Here is a 14,108-nt window from a genome sequence, read left to right on the forward strand (position 1 = left end):
AGAATTTTATCAATGTATTCTACATTATATATGAGATATACATACATAGTATATACATACACACACACATATAAATGAGATGTGTGTATATATACCCTTCAGAGAGAAAATAAATGAATAAACCTTTGTGATAAAATCATAAGGTTGATAAATGAATAAACTTTGGTGATAAGATCATAAGATCCATAAAATGTTCCAACATACTTCCTCAGTGCTAACATGTATATAAAATATTTTAGAAATCAGACTGCACCTTAAAATTCATTTTTATATGTAATGTATGTTTTTTAATTATTTTTCTCCGCATCTAGAGGCTATTAGTCATTTCATGGCCTGTGTGTCTCAATTAATGCTTTATTAGAATAGAAGGAGTGTGGTCTTTTTTTATGTATCGATGATTAGTATGTCATAATTCTAGCTATAACCATGATCAGCATTCCTGACACTGGTATTATGAAATAGGTATGATATCTAGGGAAAGACGCTTTCTTCCTGAAATTTTCTCAACAATTCGGATAGCTGCTCCTAGGTAGTTGCCATATATTGTATAATGCAGTCTTGGGAGGTAGTTATTTTTAGATGACATTATTAAACAAAAAAGATTGAACTCAACTTTTATTAACTTTATTTCAATAATTCTTGAAAAAGAAAAAAAAGCATACAAATGCTAACTAAGCAGAAGAATAGCAGTAATTTTCTCTTACATTACCGATACTGCACTAAATTTAAGTAAAACATCAGTAAAGATAACAAATAAAGAAATAGAAATAGCCATGTGCAAACTATTTTCTAGCTTGTCTGAAACTCAATGAGTTATGACGTTAGATGGTGAACACAATATTAGCAGGATATTCACTCTACAGTGAGGACTGTCAAAGGTGCTGTTCATGCACTGGGATCCCTGATTTATGGATGGAAAGACTGAGACTTAGAGAGGTGAATAATTTGTCCAAGGTCACACAGTCAGCAGTGGAGCCAAGATTGGAATCAAGATGCACCTCCATTCTGCTTTAGAGTCCTTGGTCTCTTTCTTACAGAGCTGGCTTCATTTGAAAGCAGCCTCGGGCCAGTCCGGGAGCTGCCTTCAGGAGCAAGGCCAGAGTCATAGGCATACAACCTATGTAGTCCCACAGATCCTCACACTTAGAACTCCCGACTGCCACCAACCTCCCCTTAGTTTTAGGTTTAATGCTTTTGCCGTTTTGAAATTTTGAAATTCTTAATAATTGTGAATAAGTGACTCCACATTTTCATTCTGCACTGTACTCTACAAGTTAAGTACCTAATCCTATGTAGCAGCTGTAGTATGGGAATTTCACAGAATGATTTCACCTTGGTTATTGCTTATTGAATTATTTTGTCTTTGAAAAAGATATCCAAGCCAACTAAATTTTACCGCACCTATGAGTATGTGTTAGTCATTCCTTTTTGCAATCCCATTTCTAATCAACATAATCTCAAACTGATTCTCCTGGGCAAAGGCTCTTTGGTCAGTTCTTTGGAGGCTTCAGTCCCACTTAAGGTTCACCTACAGATTAGCCTTTCATTATTTTGTTCTTTTTCAGAAGATTTATTATAGGACAATAATAAATTGTCAGTCAATAATAAGTTGTCTCCCTCTTTAGATTATGACCAAGGCTATTAATTCAATTGTTTATTAAAGTGGGAATAAAAAAAACTTATTGTAAAGATTGTACATTGTGTCCTCTTGTCGATTCTTCCCCTCAAAGGCCAGTAGCAGTTTAACCTTTTGCTCAAAAGAAATGCACCGACCTGATGCTGCGCTTGCTCTTGCAGTCATTCTTGTTATATTATTTATTTCCTCTCCTTTATGCCAGCCAGAGTTATTATATGCTTTGAGTCGCTAAAGGGGCTTTTAAGAAAGCAGGAGAAATGCATTTATGTCTTATGGAGGCTGCATGCTAATTACTAATCTGACAGGGTGTAATAACAATACAAAAGCATCAGTAAAGAGAAAAAATGAGCAGAATATGCAATTATTTTATGTAAGAGTTTCTTTCCTTGAGGGAGAAATCTGCCCGTTTACCATCTGTAACAAAGGAGATGTTGAACTACGTAAGTGAATTACCCCGGCTCTGTGTACATGTGTATATGGAATGGGATGAACTTGAGATGACATTAAGTAATTTTGTTATTGTCAAAGCATAAAAATAAAGAACACTAAAAGGCACAACTAATATAGTGTACTCCAAAGATGCATTTTCAAAGTTTTTTCAAAGAACTACAGTAATTCATACGAGAAATCAAATGCCATGTAAAGTAATATACATTTTCCCAGATTAAAAAATATACTGCATAAAACTTTCATTATTCTTCCTAATGCATGTGGACTGAACATCCACAATATGCTGTGAGGAAAAGGACTCACGTGAATACTGCAGCCTAAGGGTCAGAAGTTTCACTACTAATAGTTCGTTTACCCACGAAGTTAAATAGTCTGGAAATGATCTCTGGTTAATATTTAGAGTCAGTCTCAACTTTAAATGACCATAGACTTCAAGGGTTTTCATGCCAGCTTCAGATACGACATTAAGTGTTTACTTGAATTTCTGTAAGTCTCTGTCCAGGACTTTCCAAAAGAAAAAGAAAAATAGTTATTCCTTTCCCTCCAAAAAATTGCCAGATTAATAGGGAATGGAAACATTACTTCAACAATACAATCTAATATTTCTCTATCCTTAGAAGTACAATATTTTGTCTTTTTGTTTTTAATATTCAGGATGCTAAATGAGCCAGATGATTATTATTTTTTTAATGAGAAAAAATGCACCCATAAAGATATGGAGACGCAGACTTGTACTAATCTTAACTGGTTTGGGAATTCTAACACCTAGTGGCATCACATTGCTCCATTGTAGGGGCAGAAAAACTCCACCTCCATCCTTTTAGGGTCCAGGTTGAGCCTGAGAATTAAATTGGCAAAAGTTAGATTAACAGGAGAAAAGCACAGTATAAATTTTATGTGGCACTGGCGCCTTCCTAAAGAAATGAAGACTGAAGAAGCAGAGTCTGTTACTTACGTACTGAACTAGACAAAGAATAGTCAGTTGTGAAGAAGCAACTGAATTATGTCGGGAGGCTTAAAAAATAAGAGTTATGTTAACAGAATTCCCTCAGTTTCGACTTCTCGTCCTTGAGGAAGGTATGTTGTTCTTTCTAGTATAGGAAGGGTGTCTTTCACATGGGAATTTCATCTTCTGCTTTTAAGAAACAATACAAAGGTCAAAGCGATTTTTTCACACCTGCTGTTTTTCAAGTGTCTTTAACTTAGATAGTTAATGTGAAGGAATAGCACATTTTAACCCCTTCACACATCAGCCTAGAGTACTCAGACAGCTGCAGAGAACTGTTGAAAAGAGTGTGCTTTAGTTTGAGCTGAATGCCAGAACAATGATTAAAAGGTTGGAGGACAAGCACGTTTAGGAGAAAGGAATGCATTCAATCACGTATGTTGTGTTTATCTTTTTTCTTTCTCTTTATCCTGAGATTATTTCATCAATTGTGTCTTACAAAGATTTGGTTATTTAATTCTCATTGTTTTTCTTTTTGGCTTTGTAATTTAGAAAACCTTTTCAATTACTAAAGCATTAATTGTCATGTTTGTCATTAATTATGTCAAACATTAATTTTATTGAGTAGATATCTCTGAGCCCTACTGTGAATAACTCGTGGTATGGCCACGTCTGGGGAGTATTCACCTTCCCTTACAGACTGTCCGCATGAGACATCAATTTGAAAGATGGACACAGCAGAGCTTAAGTGTATCAGTGTTATCTCCAATGGTAAACATTTGGAAGACAGGCATCTAATCTGTTCAATTGGGTTTTTGAAGTGACTAGGACAGATCACTGCTTATTAAGCACACAGTGTTATGAGAAAGGCATATGTTTGCCTTACCTTGTTGGTATCATTGTCATAGAGTAAGCAAGATGCGCATGCACCATCAGGCAGTTGAACAGTATTCCTCATATGTGAACCTTTTTAGAATTGGATGCATTTTTTGTATGCCCTATTGTGTAAGTCTTATGTTCCTCTATTTTCTTACTGAGTCCAGTTTGTTGAAACTTTCTGTCATAATATATTTAAGAACGAACTCATTTACCTTTTCTCTCCCCCTTGTTTAGATTATTTATCATCTTGGAAATAATAAAAACATATAAGTATGATTCTAACTTCAATATTGTTTTATTGGCAAAACTTTATGTTTAGACCAAATTCATTTTGTTTAAGACAATGAATATCTCAAGATGTTCTTGAGTCATCCCTAGCTCAGCAATAGAGTGGGAAAAGCTGGAAACCCAATAATCTCATTAGTTTTTTACCTCTGCACTAATTCCTAGTCTCCCCTAGCATTTTCTTGTGCCAGCTGAAAAAGGACCCGTAGGGTTTCATATAGGGGCGGCATAATTTCTTTTCTGAATTTATGAACATCAAGGTTAACACCCTCAACAGCCATATCCAAACTGTTTGTTCCCCAGAGCAGAATATTCACTATGGCATCATCTTTAAGTTCCCAGCTTCTTCCCATGAGGATGCTTCTGGTCAAAGCTCAAGTTTTGTACTATACCTTATTTCCTCTGATGGTCTTTTACATAAATGTTTTGAGGATATTTGTAATTATGTCAATAATCGGGGCTCAACCCTGCTACTCCTGCAGTCAAAAAACTATATTTGGACATCAGTAAAAACTTAATTGAAATAATTTATTAATGTATTTATTTTGACCAATAGAACTGCTCTGCCTGACAAATAACCTTTTATTTAGTATAAGACATATTTCTGGTTATTATATTCTTTGAGAATAACATGCTGGGGTTTTTTTTTTGATAAAAAAATTAATTACTTGTTAAACATAATCAAAAGTCAACTGCTGAGAGTGGGAACATAGAAAGGTTTTATTATCCTGCTTAGTATACTGCCACTCATTTTGTTGTAGGTGAAATTCATTTGGAGAATTAGAGGATTTCAGCTGTCATGTCATAATAGAGGCAAAAGAATTTTAGCTAGCTGATTTCTTTAAAAATTCACTATCTTTTAAAATATGGTGTTCTGTATGTGTAGATTATGTCACATATTCCATAGACTCAGAAATTATCTTCCTTTTCAAGTTTGAGTAATGCCAAAATGTGTTCCAGTGAAAAGCAAAGTATTTAATAAGATTGTTGGTTGAGAACTGATTATTAATACATTCTAAAAACCTTTTACCCACCAGTCAAAATATTCTTTGCCTACATTATTTCATTTGATTCTCAATGGTATCCCATGACAGATGTATTATTGCACCCATTTCACAGAAATACAAACTCATACATGGTAAAAGACAGGGCCAAATCCAATGTATATATTTGTCCTTCAAAGTGTGATCATTAATGAGCAACATAATTGGTAATGCATGATTTAGTTATGACATTTTTGGTTTTAGATGTAATAGAAGAAAAAATTGTTACTCAAAATAAAATTGATCACAGCTCAGTTTAATGTTTCTCTCCTGAGATCTTCCCTTCTCTTTTCATCTGATTTATTCACTCTTTTAACAAACCTTTCATATTCTCAACCTCACACAGGGCTCATCTCTGCTTCATGGTTTTCTAAGTAGACTGCCCACTTGAAATCTGTTCATTCTCTTATCAATTCTTAGTTCAGATTCCCAAGAGAAGAAATCTAATAGGCTCATTTCATATTTTGGTATGATGTCAGAATATAAGTCACTGGTTAATCTATTATTTCGTTGCCTTTGATTCACATTTATTCCTGATACAATCAGCTTGGGCCGAATATGGAGGATCATGTGCCAAACATGGCTGCCTAAAAGTTACCCCTTTGGCAGGTAACCATAGGATGATCATGGACACCCGGAATAAGAAATGGGAAAGAGGGAGGGTGGGATGAGTAGATAAGTGGTGTACATTTTTCTTGATATTTATAATAACAAAACTAAAAGTAGTCAGAGATGTCATATTTAAAAATGATAAACTGCATTCAAAGACACACTACTGATAGGAATGAAAAATGGCATGTTTCATTCAGTACTCAACTTTTATTTGATACTGAGAGCTTGCAGTGCCACTCAGATAAGCTCAGTACAAAAAACTCTCAAAATGGAATCCTTTGTAATCCCTAAAAATTCCCTGGGAGCATCTCTGGATGAGGATACTTGACAGTTACCTAAGCCTTCCTCCTTCTCTACAATTTATATTCTTAGTTGAATTTCTTTCAGAATTTGTACAAAAGAACACTTGAAAGCATAACCATAGCATTTTTGCTGTCCTAGTACAAACCTGACTTTTGTATCTGAAGAGCTGAGATCTGGGGAAGTAATCAGTTTGTATAAGATCATCTAACCAGTTAGAGCTATGAATTAAAATACCTGGATTTTCAGATCTGTTAGTTTTTCTTAAACCACACTGCTCTACCTAAAGTTAAATTTTAAAATATTCTGAATTATAGGGACATACCTATTATTCAACTTATTTGGAAATAAGGTGAACTAATTGAATATTCTGTTTTCTGAAGAGATTTTATATATCAATTCTGGATAGTTAATTTTTAATATTTAGAAAACAGCTATATTGCGATGAAAACTGAAACTTATTTGGACCCTTTCTTTGATTCAGAAGCAACACAAATAACTTTTCTAACACCTTTGCTATGTTCTGAATGCTTAATTCAAACTTAATCCCCAATGTGACAGTATTAATAGATGGGGCCTTTTAGGAGCTGATTAGGTTAAGAGGCTCTGCCCTTACGGATGGGATTAGTGCCTTTGTAAAAGAAGCTTGAGAGAGACCTTTTGCCTTCTGCCATGTGAAAACACATCTAGAGGGCATTGTCTATGAGGAGTAGGCCCTCACCAGACACTGAATCTGCTGGTGCCTTGATCTTGAATTTCCTAGCCTCCAGAACTGCAAGCAATAAACTTTTGTTGCTTATAAATTACCTTGTCTAAGGTGTTTTGTTGTAACAGTCCAAGCAGACTAAGACAAATCAGTGCCAAGAAGTGAAATGCTGTTTTTGCTGTAAGAAATGCCTAAAAATGTGTAAGCAGCTATGGGAAGAGTTTGGAGGTACATGCCAGAAAAAGCCTGTATCACCATGAATGGAGCTTTAAGGGTGATTATGGTGAGGGCCCCAAAGAAGACAGCTGTAGAGAAAGTCTTAATCTTCTTGGAGATTAGCTAACTACTTATGATCAGAATATTAGTAGGAATATGGACAGTGAAGACTATTCTGATAAGATCTCAGATGGAAATGAGGCACATGCTATTGGAAACTGAAAGAAGGGCCATCCGTGTTATAAAGTGGCAAAGAACGTGAATGAATTGCATTGGTGTTCCAGTGTTTTATGGAAGGAGGTACTTATGAGTGATGAAATTGCATATTTGGCAGAAAAAAATATCTAAGAAAAATGTTGAGAGTGTGGCATGTCTTCTCTTAACTGCTTTTAGTAAAGTGTAAGACGAGTGAAACAAATTAAAGATAGAATTTATAATAAAAAGAAAAGCACTACTTAAAGGTTCGGAAAATTCAAATTCTTAGCCTGGTCATGTTGTAAAGAAAGAAAAAACCTGTTCAGGAGAGAACACCCAGGATGAGACCAAGTGAAACTTAGATAAGAGATTAATATGAATAGAAGGAAACTAGGTGCTAGTCACCAAGAAAATGGAAGAATGACCCTAAAGGCATTTTAAAGATCTTCAGAGCTGCCCCTCCCATCATAGGCCCAGAATACCAGGGACTTCAGGGCAGAGTGATTTGTAGGCTCTGCTCCCTGAATTTTGGTACAGAACTCCTTGGCCACCTCAGCTGTGGCTCCAGCATGCCAGGATTCAGCTCTTGTTGCCCCTCTGGAGGGCACAGGTGATGAACCTCGGTAGTGTTCACATGATGCCATCTCTGCTGGCGTGTAGAATGCACAAGCTGTGGGGGCTGGGCAACATCCTCCTAGATTTCAATGGATGCTCCAGAAAGCCTTGAGGACCAGGCAGAGAACTTCTACAAGGGTAGGGTCACCACAGTAGGTCCTCTACTAGGGCATTATCCAGGGGAGCTAGGGAGGAAGGGTCATTCACAAGACCACAGACCAGTAGAGCCACCAGTAACGCTACCCTGGGAGAGCTGCAGACATGTGACTCCGCTGCATCAGAGTTGCTGCGTGGGCTATGCTCAACAAAGCCGTGAGGGCAGAGCTGCCCAGTGCCTTGGTGGTTCAACTCCCATCCCAGTGTGTCTGGAAGGCGAGACATCAAGTCAGATTATTCTCAAGCCTTAAGATTTAATATTTGTCCTGTTGGGTTTTGGACTTACTTAGGACCGGTTACCCTCTTTCCCCCTACTATTTCCCCCTTTGGAATTGGAATGTCTATCCTATGCCTGACTTACCATTGTGTTTCGGAAGCGTGTAACTTGTTTTGTTTCCTAGGCTCACAGCTGGAAAAAAATTTGCCTCAAGATGAATCACACCTTGAGTTTCATTCATATTGGATTCAGATGGTCTTTAGATGAGACTTTGGATTTAGACTTTAAAGTTGATGCTGAAGCATGTTAAGCTTTTTAGGATATTGGGATAAAATAAACGTATTTTGCATTTAAGAAGGGCATGAATTTTGGGGGGCCAAGGGCAGAATGCTGTGTCCTGAATGTTTGTCCCCTCAAAATTTATAAACTAAAACTTAATCCCCAATATAATAGTATTAAGAGATGGAGCCTGTAGGAGGTGAGTAAGTCATGAGGGCTCTACCCTTATGAATAGAACTAATGTCCTTATAAAAGAGGCTTGAGTGAGACCTTTTGTTCTTCTGCCAGTGAAGACACAGCTAGAAGGTGCTGTTTATGAGGAATGGGCCCTCACCAGACACTGAATCTCCTGGTGGCTTGATAATGGATTTCCTACCTTCAGAACTATAAATAGGACATTTTTATTATTTATAAATTACCCAGTCTACGGTATTTTGTTACAGCAGCCCAAACAGACTAAGACAACCTTTGTATCCGTATAGTTAGAAAATTGGATTCAATCTATGCATGATCCAGAAGCAGTTTTAATTTTCAATGAATACTTAAGTTTTCTTACTTGTCATTCATCCCTTTTGCATAAAAGAGAAGGGTAGAAACTCCCCCTTGCATAACCTCTGAATATCTGCTCCATTAGCTGGTTCCTCAGGATCACATAGGTAAGAAAATTAAGGAATATAGAAATGTATTCCATCAGCTGTGCAAGTTATTGCCTGATTCTGGAATCTACGGTGAGTTACGGGGCTACTTGGAAAATTTCTTGGCCACATCTAGGTCAGTGGGTGGCTTCAGTGATTCTCGCTTCTTTGTTCACTTTGCATTTTTATTTTTCAAAAACAAGAGGTATAGTAACATAAAGAAATAAAACCAAAACCTGAAACCAAATGTTGCTAACACTGTCCAAAAGTAATATAACGTGGACCACAAATGTACTTTTCAATTATCTAAGTAGTTACATTACAAAAACAAAAAGAAACTAATGAAATTAAAGATGGAATTAATTTTAATAATATATTTTATTTGCCAAATGTGTCAAAGTGTTTTAATTTCAAAATAAAATCAATATGACATGATTAATGAGATATTTTATATTCCTTTTTTCCATACTAAGTCATTGAAATCCAGTGGGCATTTTACTCTTATAACTCATCTAAATTTGAAGTAGCCCCATTCAAATGCCTGAATGCCACAAGGGGCTCATGGCTGCCATATTGGAGAGTGCAGCTATAAACTCTCACTTCTACTCATTTCCTGAGGCAAGGGAGTGGGGACGATTTTTGTCATGATCAATTAATACATTATAGCAAAGCTTTATAATAATCACCTTCACATACAGTAATATTATGTATTGGAACTTTTCCTTAAGATATATGGAATTCTTTAGCTAAGAATGCATATTAATAGATTGTTTATGATAGAAAACCCAAAAAAATTGACAATAGGGAATTTAAGTAAGTGGAGGTATATTGATAAGATAATATTCAAATGATATAAACACAAATATATAATTATAGCCCTTATATTAAAATTAAGGAAATTAATTAAAAGGAATAGATGATATCTGCATTTTCCATAGTAAGTATTTGCGTGAAGAAAACAAAAGTAAACTTACCTTAAAAGAAGTTATAAAGCAACTTTTAAATTGTAATTCCATTTGGGGGTATTAATTTTCCTTTGTACTGACATATATTTTATTCTAATTGTACAATGAAATTGTATTGCTGTATTAGATAGAATTTTTTAAATTATTTAAAATTTTGTGTTTCCCATGATAGCCTCTTAAGGTGAAAAAAAGCAATATGTAGGATAGTTTATATGACATAATCTTAGTTTTTATAAAAAGTATGTGTAAACCTGCATAAAGAAATCTGGAAACATGTACCAAATTACAAGCAAGTGTTTCCTCTAGGTATTAAAATAGGAAGGGCAAGGAAAGAAACACCACAACTTTTCTTATTTTGTGTAATTTTTCTTTTTTTTCTTCTTTTTTTTTTTTCTTGAGAGGTTTATGGAAGGCTTTTACATTTTTGTTTTCATATCTTTCATATTAAATACAACTTAAAAGGAAAGCTACTCAAAGTAGATAATTCACTTTTCACCATTCATTTTATTAATTTAACTTTATGCTGCTATCATACATTGTGTCATTTTGTTGCCCTGTCCTATATTTCCAAGGATATTAGAAATTGCATCAGATGCCATGGGTGTTCTAGCCTATTCAAATAGTCCAAATAGTGGAAGAATTTCTTTCACACTGTTTCCATTTATTCATAATATGTACTAAATAATGTAATAACTACATAACATTTTCATTTCTGACAAGCTTCTAAAGGAACAGAAACAACTAAAATCACAATTAAAAGAATAATAATTTAACCAGAAGGACATCTCATTCAGCAATTGATTGTGTTCAACCAGAGCAGATTCACTCTTTCTTTCCTAGAAGGAGACTAAAGAGCCCTTGATTTTGCTGGAGAAACTAGTGGTTTATGGGTGTTTAAAACTATTGTGAGTTTATTATATTCATTTAATGATGCTCATGTGAATTTTCCTGTCTTTAAAAAAACAAGGCTACAAAGACTTCTGGATTAAAAAAAAAAAATCTTTAGGAGACCTCATGTTGACAGGATTGGTGGATTATAACAGGAAAGCGACTAGACACCCAGCAGAGTAAACAGATCACAGGAGCATTTAACTGTTTTTTCCCTGAGGCATCTACTAATCTAAGCAACCTGAGTTTTCACTTCAGTTGCCCTGAAGGGCAGAGAGAAGAAAGTCAAAGTCAGGCCTGCTCTCTGGGGCTGGGGCCCCCATGAGAAACAAAACCCATATTAAATAGGGGCCACAAAATAATAAATGCCAAAGGCTCAGAGTGAGAGGAAGTAATCCTGACCCTCATCCTCAGGAATGGGGGTGGAGATGCAGGGAAAGTCTCCATCTGTCATTCTAGAGCGAGGCAAAGACACAAAAAGTAAACAAAACAAATAAACGAAATAACTCTGAGCTGTGGCTGCAGGTTATAAATTAGTATAAGGCCTTTGTCTTTTACTCTGAATGAATTGGGGGCCCTTGAAGTGTTTGGAGTTAAAAAATGACAGGATCTGAATAAAGTTTCAGAGGTATCCCCCCACCCCCAGCTGCTGTGTGGAGACAGTCTGGCGGTGGGGGGGGGCGGTGGATGCAGGGAGAATAGTGAGTGGGCTGGTGCAGTAATTTATCAAGAGAAGAAATCCTGACCACATTGACAACAGTGGAGGTGGAAAAAAGAGGTCATATCTCACCTTTCACAGGTACAGCAGTTTGGATTTTCTAACTGTATGAATATGGGATGTGAACAAAGTAGTTAAAAATGCATATACTTTTCAATCCAGCAATTCCACTTAAAGGTATATATCCTAGAGATAGTCTTAACTACATGGACAAGAATACATGTTTCAACATTATTTACTATGGTTCACTTCATTCCTGTCACCAGGGAAATAAAAAAATATATCTTTGAATCATATAATACTATTCGATAATTAAAAGTGAAATAGATCTATGTGCACTAACATGGCTGATCTCAAAAGTAAAGTTGAGTGAAAAAATAAATTTAATCGGTATAGTATAACACTCTTTATGTAAATAATAAAGTCTGCAATCTAATATAATATATTAAGTACAAATAAATAAATTTTAGGAAACATAAAAACTTGAATTACAAGGATATACACAACTGCATAGAAGTGATAGATTTTGGGGAATGAAGACGAGTAAGAAAATGATCTCAGGTACCTGGACACTTTTTATCTTATTATAGCCTGTATTTTCCAAAATTTTTTCTTAAATTTATCAAAGACTTGGGGACAAAGCTGTTTAAAGGAGAATCTTAACCGAAAAATTTCAAGTTGCTTGATAACATGGATATTATTTCAAACAAAGTTCCCAAGCTTTTGTAGATACTCAAATTCTGTTCAACGATTTTAGCAAAAATTCATTGAGAAACTACTGTGAGTGGAGAATACTCAGAGAACATGATCTTGACCCCAAGAAACACACAATCAAGTGATGATTCTTGTTTTTCATAAAATAGAGATATCAAATGAAATAAGAGGGTAGGCAAAGTATGAGAGGTATGTGTTTATTCTGACTGGGAGAAATTCTTGATGGGTGAAAAATGCGTATGACATTAGGTTAGAAGTGTATTCAGTTGTTAGAACAAAAGCAGAGAGGATGCTGATTCCACAGAATCATAGAAAGAAGGCCAAGTATTTCAAATGAGTAAATGCAGTAACTAAAGTAGCAGAACTCTTAGAACTGATTCTTAAATCTAGCTAGTGTGGGGGAAAAAAAAGAGATTATTTTTCAATTTTTTTTCCAAAAGCAAACTGAGTTGCAGTACCTGAATTTTGTATGTCATTCATAAGCTTTAAAATCACCAATGTTAAGCCTATCATAATTAAACAAAATATGAAATGTTAAATAACATATGTATGAATATATTATATATGAAAACATTTTGAAAGCTCTGCTATGCTATGCAAATCTAAGACACCCAATTTTATTAACATAGATATATGAATCTGAGAATAATAATAAAAGCTGGTTTTTAATGCACACTTTGGGTCATGCATAATAGAAATCAAACTATGAAACTACCTCTATGGATTGCATTATTAAATTATTATTTAAACCCTAAGAGGCTGTAGGATGTTCTGTGGTGAGTAGGTACATGCAAGCCTACACTCAAAAGCTGAGGGAACTGAGAGGACGAACAAAGAGGTTGACAAATCCAGTTTCTCAGAAAGAAATATTCAATAGGATCTTACGAACAGAAGCAACGTCTTGGGCAGCCATGAGGTGGCGGATCTCTGCACCTGCCCTCCAGAAAATATCCTCTGTATCTTGCAGATTTTTGGTAAAATATGTGCAGCTGGGCACATCTCAGACTGTCTTGGGAAAATTGTGACTACTGGGGAAATTAGATAATCATCTTTATGAGGATATTTTTATGCTGCAGGCATTATTTAAAGACCCTTCTGCAGAACACCTTGGTAGGCAGGAGTCAAACATCAGTCATCATGGTGGTTTAGCTTCAAGATGGCATCACTCTTGCCATGCAACAGTATGTTTTTCTGTTACACACTAATATAAACATCATATTATAGATAAATAACATGAAGTTTAGAGATAATGAAGGATAGCTCAACTATTCTCTGAGGGTCTGTAATTCAGCTACTCAAACTTCTACAGCTAGAGGGTATTTTCGGTCCTTCCTATGGATGGCAGTTCAACTTGGTTGGTTGGTTCAAATCCAAGCTCAATGATTTACTATCTGGGTTACTTACAAAATGTTAAATTCTCGAAGTCTCATGTTTCTTACTTATAAGATTATTGATTATACTAACTGCACTGGAGATGTTGTAAGAATATTGTGATGATGCATCGGTTTAAAATAATCCCTGTGTCTAGTGAACGTTTGTTCAATTTATGTTAGTATATATTTTAAAAAATAGGCCGGGCGCGGTGGCTCACGCCTGTAATCCTAGCACTCTGGGAGGCTGAGGCGGGCGGATTGTTTGAGCTCAGGAGTTCGA

This window comes from Propithecus coquereli, unplaced genomic scaffold (genome assembly GCF_000956105.1).
Source record: "Propithecus coquereli isolate 6110/MARCELLA unplaced genomic scaffold, Pcoq_1.0 Scaffold102, whole genome shotgun sequence".
Classification (NCBI taxonomy): domain Eukaryota; kingdom Metazoa; phylum Chordata; class Mammalia; order Primates; family Indriidae; genus Propithecus; species Propithecus coquereli.